Raw genomic sequence first — 9,826 nt, forward strand, 5'->3', positions numbered from 1 at the left:
TGTTCTTATGGACTGAATATGTAATTTGTATTTTATGGTTGAGAATTGTGATATCTAACTTATGAATATTGAGTGAGCTTTTATTCACAGTTTTGTTCATTGTGATGTTTTCTTGTGAGTACTTCAATGTTTGTGGTTTTATATTTTTATTTTACTTTTTTGTGTGTGTTTGTATTTTTAATGTTTGGACCCCAGGAAGAGTATAGTCTCACTTTGGTGTAGACTAATGGGGATCCACAATAAAACAATAAAAAAAAGGTAAGAGAGGATTTGTCATGATCAACTGAAGGCGTATGCTATGGAACAATATGTGCTTGGGTTTTCAGAAAAAGGCCAGCTATGTGACGCTAATTATTTAGCTAATATTGATAGCATAGCTTGCTGGCTACGGCTCAACACCATGCCATGGGGATACTATTTACTAAATTATGGAGGCTTTTTAATCATCAAGGTAAGAGAGGATTTGTCATGATCAACTGAAGGCGTATGCTATGGAACAATATGTGCTTGGGTTTTCAGAAAAAGGCCAGCTATGTGACGCTAATCTCTAGTTAGTATCGTGTATTGCATCAAGTGTAAGCACAGCAGAGCCCCGCTCCGCTTCAGACAGAGAGCACAGCGCATGTGTGAGCATGCATGTGTGAGCATGCATGTGTGTGCGCCTCGCGTCATCGGTTCAGGAGAAGCCGCGTATCGCTTGTAAATATGGTGACGCAATGGGGGGTGGGGCGTTTCAGGCGTCTTCAGAGTTGCGCACTCTGGAGGCTGGTATCAGGCTACCAGAACGCAGTTCCGTGTGGCAGAACGATGCAAACGATCAAATACTTTGCCTAAAACGACCAAAATCGTCTTAGTCTGGGACATGGCCTTAGTATCAAATCAATTTGCCATATGAATTAAATTGTTACTTCAGGCGCTCAAGAGTTGGCGGGTTAACCCGACTTTATTCGGGTATGCGGTCCATTGAGTTAAGGCGAGACAGCACCCCCTAATAGGGAAAAACAAATATTTTAATACTTTCCCAGTGTGTTATGTACATATAAACTAAGAAAAGATATATTGCAAGTTTTCTGAATTGTATGTTTATATATGCAAATGAGGCACTTCACCATTAAATATGCACACATTTGCATGTATCGCCAAGACTCGCATCACCAACATGGATAATGCCAGGTTCAAAAACTTGGTTTCATTTTGTTGATACATTCAAAACGAAACTTCTTATATAGGGGATTGTGGCTATGTCCTCTTACCAGCCCATACATCAGGAAATACTGTCATAAAAAAGAATTTTTCGCCTAGTTTTGGTATAGAAACTATAAACCCGGCTATAAATAATATATCAACAAAGTTTGGTGTGTGTAGGTACTAGGCCCTAGGGGAATGGAGTTCCAAGACTTTGTATGTAAGTAAAATGCATAAAAACTAGTTTTTCAGAAAACTGTAAGTTTTGTATTGTAAAATGCCATGCATTTTTATTTGAAACTGCTATTTACAAACAATCAAACCATTAGTAATAGACATCCTAAACACATGCCTGATAACTGAATAACATAATAACATAATAATAATGATGTTATTGAACTGAACTGAACTACACAGGCTACAAACAAACAAACAAACAAACAAACAAACAAACAAACAAACAAACAAACAAATAGTGTACTAACAGTGTAGTAACCTCTAATAGGCAAAACAAATATTTGAATAGATATCACTATGAAACTTTCCCAGTTTGTTATGTGATATCTATTCAAATATTTGTTTTGCCTATTAGAGGGTATTGCAAGTTTTCAGAATTTATGTTTATATATGCAAATGCAGCACTTCCCCATTAAATATGTGCACATTTATGGATGCAATCAGGCTAAATGAAGTCAAATAAACAACTAAATGTGTGTTATTGACGTTTTATTGTCACTAGTTTCATAGAAGACATGTTTAGGAAGCAAAATATAACAAAATCTCAATATCGTTGAAAAAAAGCAAAAAGGCGATTTTGGGGGTGCTGTCTCGCCTTAAAAGAGAGAGAGACCAGACCACTCCCATCTGCAAACCAATGGCCTATTGCATTCAATTTCAGTTCAATTTCTGTGGTTCTTGTCAACTCAAATGCAAGCGATCTACTGGCAAATAGAGTGTTCTTTAGCTTAGTAGGTAGCAATTTGTTTGCTCACAGAATGTCAAGGAATTCATGAATGGCATGAACAGAATCCCATTCACCCAGTGTTGTTCCATACTTGTAACGTTTGGGGTTCGCTCTGCTCAGTGAGCGAGCCTATAGCGTTACCTGGTGGGTAATTGCCATGTCTAGTTGTCTACCTGTCTTAATTACACTCATTGGTACCTGGTGTGGCTTGTTAATGTCTCTTCATATTCTCCGCTGTGTCACACAAACCCTGTCAGTCGATCACCAAACTGTCTGTGAGTAATACCTACTGTGTAAGCCTTATCGCTCCTTGCCACGGAGGATAAGTACGTTCGCTATGTGACTTAGTTGTCGTGTCACTTTGATTTTATGCGTGTTCATTTCTCTACTCCAATAAAAGAGTAGTCCTTTGTTTGAAAATCAACACCTGCCTCTCGTCTTATCTGTTCTGCACCTGGGTCCAACACACTATACCAAACCGCAACAATACTGTACATGGATACATGGATGTGACTTATATTGTGACCTTTTGCCCAGACATTTTGTACTTTGTGTGCTCACATACAGCACCATGATGACATTTAACTTCGCTGCGTGGCAGTTCATTCAATCTTTATTTCAACTCGAGAATTGATGAGACCACAAGTTTCTTCTGCATTGTTTTTTTTTTTGGGCAGTCCGGTAGAGAGAGAGAGGAAGTATGGGAGATAGAGGTGGAAGACATTCGGCAAAGGTCACCGGGTCCGGGAGTCGAACCCGGAATGGCCGTGTTGCACCGCAGTGCTGTACGTGGTGTGCCACCCTGGCGCCCCTTCTTCTGCATTTTCTTTCAATTCTGCCGGGGTCAGTCAACCTCAGGACAGATGCACCCTGATCATTATTGTGTACGTGCCCAACCCCATTTCATGTTCACGGCATATGTTGTTGCCATGTACAGATTGTATATCCCTTCCCTTATGTGAACTCAATAAAGCTCAGAACAACCCTGTGACCCTCTGCCTCTGTGTCACTCTGTCCTCCGCCAGCTGCCTCAAGGTGAACTCCGGACTGCCGAACGAAGCCACTGATCACTGATCAATACTATCAATCACAACACCCAGTGACATAACATTAATACATTGTTTCAAAATAAGCTTTTCTGCATATTTATTTTCTATCTTCTATTCATACAAAAAAGAAAGAGAAGGAGACAGAGGGATTTAAGGAAGAGAGCACGATTTGTACTGGAAGTGTGAGAGCAAGAGTATTTAATTTGTTTCATGTCTGTGCGTTTGTGTCTTATTTTTAACATATCTGGAAAAAACAGTAAGTGATCTGTCATAGTCTTTTCTTGTTTTATATTTTATAATTGTTGATTATACTCTGATGTGATTTTCAAAAAGAAAAAAATGCCAATAAAAAAGGGTATTAAAAAAATTGCTTTTCTCATAGGCCTACAGTTGCCATCTGCCATGTCTTTTTGCTCTTGCCTCTTGAGGAACGTGGCAGTCAATGATGGTTCTTTCCCTGAGAGCCATTTGTAGAGGATAACTGGTTGACTGTATGTTGACAGGTGGATGGTTGGGTTAATAGATGGTTGGGAAGTTTTGTGTGAAAAGCTGTCGAGCTGTCAAGTTTAAGTTTTTGCACATTTTGCCATTTTAGCAAATTGTCAACGCAAAGCAATCTTTTATGATTTATTTGTGATAGAATTCAAACTAAATGTTATTTAGAATAATCTAACAACTGCCACTCTAATACTGGCAATTATTAATTATGGTACACTTTGGTACACTTTGATCAGGTATAATTGTGATTAACCCGGAGAAATTAACGCTTGCAGTATCTCATATAATCTTATCACGATTGAAATGCCTGAAATTCCCTAAAATGTCAGTTTTATTTTTCTCTTTATATTTTTTCTGTTAAAGTATTGTAAATGAGCATGCATTGTTTTATTCCAATTGTTAAACTCCTTTTACCTTTAAGACACTGTGAAACTAGCAAAATAGCTACTGTGTCAGTGACACAAATGCTGAGGTGCCATTGATAAAAGTAATGATGCCTTCTCTAATCTAGCCACCTCAGTGCGGATGCAACATCACCATGGTGAAATCAGGGCAGCCAGTCTCAAAGGTTGTTGTTCCAGATAACAACGCTTCCACATGATGTGGCCTGGTTCTACTCCCGGTCAACAGGTATGTTAAGACCAATTGATGTGCTGCAGTGTTATCTCCCAGTGACAGGCCAAACCACCTGAAAAGACTGCCCAATCTATGATCATTCAGATGTGTCATAATACCTGTTCTCTTCTGCCTGTGGTGGTGCAAATGTGTGCTTTGTGGTGATTGTGTTCACCAGGCGGCCCTTTTGTAAATCTTTATTTTGAACTGAAGTGAGGCAAGACTTACGACACGGTCACACGGACTATGGTTTGCTTGGATAAACTAGACCGTTTGAGTAGTGAGTTACATTAATGAATCAATACTTCCATCTCAAAAGACTCCCATTAAAATTCCATCCAAATGTCTTGAAAATAAAATAGTCAGAAGTGATATTGATTGATTGATTGAAAACTTTAACAGATTGCAGAAGTACGGCTCAATACAAACAATTGTTAAGGGGATGCAGACCAGAGAAAGACTTTCATCTTGTTTACACATCAGGGTCCCCCATTTTCAATTAATCATAACATTTATGACATACACGACATACAGATATACAGTACTGTTACATCCAGACATTTATGACATACAAGATATACAAATATACAGTACTGTTTAAGAGACAGAGTTTCTAAAGGAGAATATATACATTTGAGGGGGAAGAAACTGTACATTGGAGGGGGTTGGGTGGGTGGGGGGGAGGGGGGGGGGGGTTGGACATTTACCGGGGCCAGTTACATCCCAACAGTAGCTGAGCAGCAGCTCAGCTACTCAGTAACAGACACCATGGGGAGGGGAGATAGAGGCAGGGGGTGAGAGAGGACACAGGACTCAGGACAGGGTGTGAAAAAAATATCATAAAAGTAAGTAGAGAAAGAGAGGGAGCTAGAGGCTTTTGAAAAGAGGAAACGTTAAATAACAAGATGGTGATTGATGCAGTCACTGGAGGAAATTGGCCCATATTGTTGAATTGCTATTGGAAACCGCATTACCCCCTCCTACTTAGCTTATTTTCTCACTTTCAGCGGCAGATTTAACCACAGTGTGTTTTTGATGTCCTGGAAAGTGTGTTTTGCCTCTTTGAAGAGGATAATAATTTAAGTTATAGTTGCCTTACGAAGGCTTACGTTGTACAATGTCTTTTACAAAGACTGTGCTGTATGTGCTGCAATGTTGTTTTTTTATACATAAATAAAAACAAGAACAGAAACAAAGGTACTATCATAATATATACATTATTTTCACAAACCCACCCTCCAATGCCCCCACCACCACCACCACCACCACCACCAACAACAACAACAACAACAACAACAACAACAACACCATAACCACCACCACTACCACCACCAACAACAACACCACCACCACCAACAACAAAAACAACAACAACACCACCATAACCACCACCAACAACAACACCACCATAACCACCACCAACAACAACAACAACAACAACAACAACAACAACAACAACAACAACAACAACAACAACAACACCATAACCACCACCACTACCACCACCACCACCACCAAAAACAACAGCAACAGCAACAACAACCTCTCACCACCCAAAGGAATTAAAGAAAATGCTGCATCAGGCACAGTATGCAACATGCAGTTTGTAACTGATCCTGTAATGCTACTAAATCCATGATTATGGAAGGACCACAAACCGCTCATACTATTCATTCACAGCGACTCTCTATGGTGATAGCAGTTATCAACACTTTTGCACTTTTTAAGAACTGAAATTAAGAATTCCAATATATTATTTCCATGGCCCAGAAAAGTTCAATCAATATTTGTGAACATGAGCTACTCTCTCCCAAAGCCTGGAACCAGAGCTGTAAGATGCAAACTTGTGATGTCATCAGCTACAAAGTCTGGAGCTGATCCGTAGACAATGAATGGGAGACTGAATTTGTGGACCTACTGAATGTTTGTTTGAGTTTTTATAATGATGATTTATAGTAGTGTTCTCAGTTCTGAAACAGAAAATGTAGCCATACTCTGAGCATTCCCCTGGGTGCACCCTGTGTCACCGTTAGTGTAGCTGTATAATGGAAATACAACACAGGTAAAAGGGCAAGCCTGCCCATACTGTACCCTTTCTACAGTACATTGGAAACGAGCCACTATATATTACAAATGTAAGTTTTAGCACTCTAGTTTTTTTTATTCTGAAGAGTTGTTCGTGTTCACTAATATTTTTGGTTTGTCTTAAATCATAGGAATAACATGTATTTTTTTGTATTTAAGTTAAGTTAAAGATTCAGTATAATGAAAATCGTTGCATTTTTTTTACAGAAGGTATGTTGATGTAAAACCACTCAAAACTGTTGTTGCGAAAATGATGACTAAAGCCCTTTGATCTCTATCCCCCTGGATGTCAACAGAATCAAGCCATTTCAGATATCCAATCTGCTTCCTTGAAGATATTGCATGTACTCAGGTTACTCTGATTGGCCCATCACCATCAGTCACATCTAGCTGAGTGGTGTAAGGACAACATTGTGTTCTTAACAAGCATAGTGTCTAGTGAACAGAAAGCCACACCCCCTCAGTCTACAGTCTACTCTAGAGAGTTGGCTGTGCTCAGAGAGGGTGCACTAAAACACTTCAAATCAAATGATACTTCTGAAGCTGAAAAAGTTATACTCTTGACATTAACATTCCACGGTAAGCAATTTATGAGTGAATAAAAACATACTTTAGTATCCCCATGGTGAAATTCATCCAGCTCGGCATATAACGTAACAAATTTCTAAACGGTGACCGCAGCATAACCTGGGAGGATTTCCTAAAGATAAGGGTGCCTACTCAGGCCCTGAGCTATGATTGCAATGTTATAATTTCAGAACCAGAATCAGAATCAGAAAGGTCTTTATTGCCCAGTAACTTACAGGGAATTTGTCTTTGTCATTTGGTCCAACAGAAGATTCAAGTAGAATAAAATTAAATGGAATATATTAACTAAATTAGAATAAAAATGCAATAGAATATAATATAGGACAGGGCTGTACATTTGTGCAGGATGTAGTAGAATATATACACTGAATTAGAATAGAATTACAATGGAATGGAATATGTAGCAGGGCAGGGCTGTTCAATTGTGTAGTATTGTGCAAAAAGTATGAACAGTGTCATGTTCAGATGATCACAGTCAGACTCACATTATGAGCCCACAATGGCTGCCTTCCATGCATTGGTAAGGCACAGGTTAAAGTTCACCCCTCCGGTTCACCAGTTCACCCCTTTCCAGAAATCATGATCCAGTTACTCTGGGTAATACACAGACCTTGTTGTGAGCAGTCTCATGTAAGTATCTTCTATTGAAGCAGAAATACACATTCCTTATTCATTAACCTCTTAAGCCCGGAACCCTATTTTCTGAAAGTCCACCTAAAATACATAGGCTACCTAAGTAAATGGAATATTGCTCCACTACATGGCCCATTTGCATGTTCTTGGTATCTAGGGACATCTATGGACCTCAGTGAATGTATTCCCAGTGTCAGAAATATTGTGTCTATTACTAGGCTTGCTTAAATTGTGATGAAACAAAGGAGAAAATGAATTATGATTTTTCTTTGCATCTTTGACAGTGAATAACACCATGCTAGAAATGACCAGACATGAAAAACTGCAACTGTGCTCGTTCAGTATACCTTCTTGAGATCACGTGTACAAACAATCTAAGGAAATGAATAAAGGGAAGATGATTAAACAGAAGGTTTTGTAGATACAGTACTGAATTCTCCCATCCGGACCAATGCAATTTGAAATATTATTATAGAATATATAATAGCAGGCCTATAAATGACTTTATTATAGCCAATTCGCACATTTATGGATTGGGACAAATCTTATTTTTCAAATGGCCAAGTTCAATTTGGATTTAGTATCACCAGAAGAACAGATAATGAAATCTACTGTATGTAGGTTTTTTATTCTTGCAAGAGCTCTACCATTTTGAAACTGATTTCAAATCGGATGGTTGCTAAATGCTCAAAATAGGGGAGAGAAACGAACTGCACTCCAATATATGCCAATAACGTTCAGTTTTGTGGTATATAATACAGAGTAATAAGAAAAATAAAAAATAATAATCAGGAAGTCATTTGCTTGCAGAAAGCTAGACGCCTTTGGGAAGTGTAGTTTAAAAAAATTCCAATGCTCATTGAAAGCTCTGGATGATGTCCTCTTCTCAAAATTACTCAAAATGACTACATTCACCGACGTCCGGTAATTCAAAATGGCAGATTTCCACGACCACAACAACACATTTTTTTAAACAAAAATCTCACTAATAACACTTTAACCTATTGGTAAACAAACGTATTGATGAAACTATACATTATAACTGCTGTTGTGACATGGTTATGATGTTTATTCTTGAATACGTTTGAAAAAATATATATAATTATTAGTGCTGTCAATCGATTAAAATATTTAATCGCGATTAATCGCATGATTGTCCATAGTTAACTCGCGATTAATCGCATTTTATTTTTAATCTACCTTAAACAGATCTTTTTCAAGTTCCAAGTTTTAATACTCTTATCAACATGAGAGTCAACAAATACTTGCTTTATGCAGCCATTTAACACAAAAGGATGACCCTCATGCATTGCAAATTTGCATCAAATTCAAAACAGAGTGATGCACAAAATAATTTAAAAGAAAATAATAATTTAAAACAATGAATAAAGTGTGCATGAAATAATAGGGGAAAGAAAACGTTAGGAACTTGTTACATTCACCCACACGGGCTGAGTAATCACCCCCCCCCCCTCTCTCTCACACACACACACTCTCCCAGATCTCTTTCTCTCTTGCCCATTCCTCATCTCTCTCACCCCCCTCTCTCTCTATATATATCTCACACACACACACACACTTCAGAAACAAACATAGTATCAATGAGAGCATCAATAATACACCTGAGTGAAGTCAGTTAATACCGTGTTAACTTTGACAGCCTTAATAATTATGTCAGACAGTCTGGAGAGCTTGATTTATGACGTGATGTCATTTTGGGACCGGTACCGGTCCCGTCGGGCTTAACTCATTCAGAGCCACGCCCATATGACCAAATTAGGCCGTTCCGTGCCAGCGCTTTAGTCAATGGGAGGACGGGGAAATTTGCGAACGCTTAAACTATATCTTAAATTATGGCTATGGGTCTAATACACCCGTCGCTTATCAATGACTTGCTTGCAGTCAACATGTACGAAACGGATTGTTTTTTCATTGGTACATTTCCGTTTCATACCGTTTTGAATACGAGTATAGTTTGAGATTTCTAGTAATTCCAGAGAAATCCGCGATAATAGCTCTTTAGTGGAATACACAAAACATGTTGTAATTTTTCGGCTGATTTATGAATCGTTTTCAAATAAACGCTATATTATCGATAGTATATGTGTCCTTATGCACGCTAGAGAAGCGGGCTGAAAAATCGATTATCCATGACTTGGTCAGCGTTAACGTCACGCACGCACGCACACACACACACACACACACACAC

This window comes from Notolepis coatsorum (genome assembly GCF_963971535.1).
Source record: "Notolepis coatsorum genome assembly, chromosome: 1".
NCBI classification, from domain to species: Eukaryota; Metazoa; Chordata; class Actinopteri; order Aulopiformes; family Paralepididae; genus Notolepis; species Notolepis coatsorum.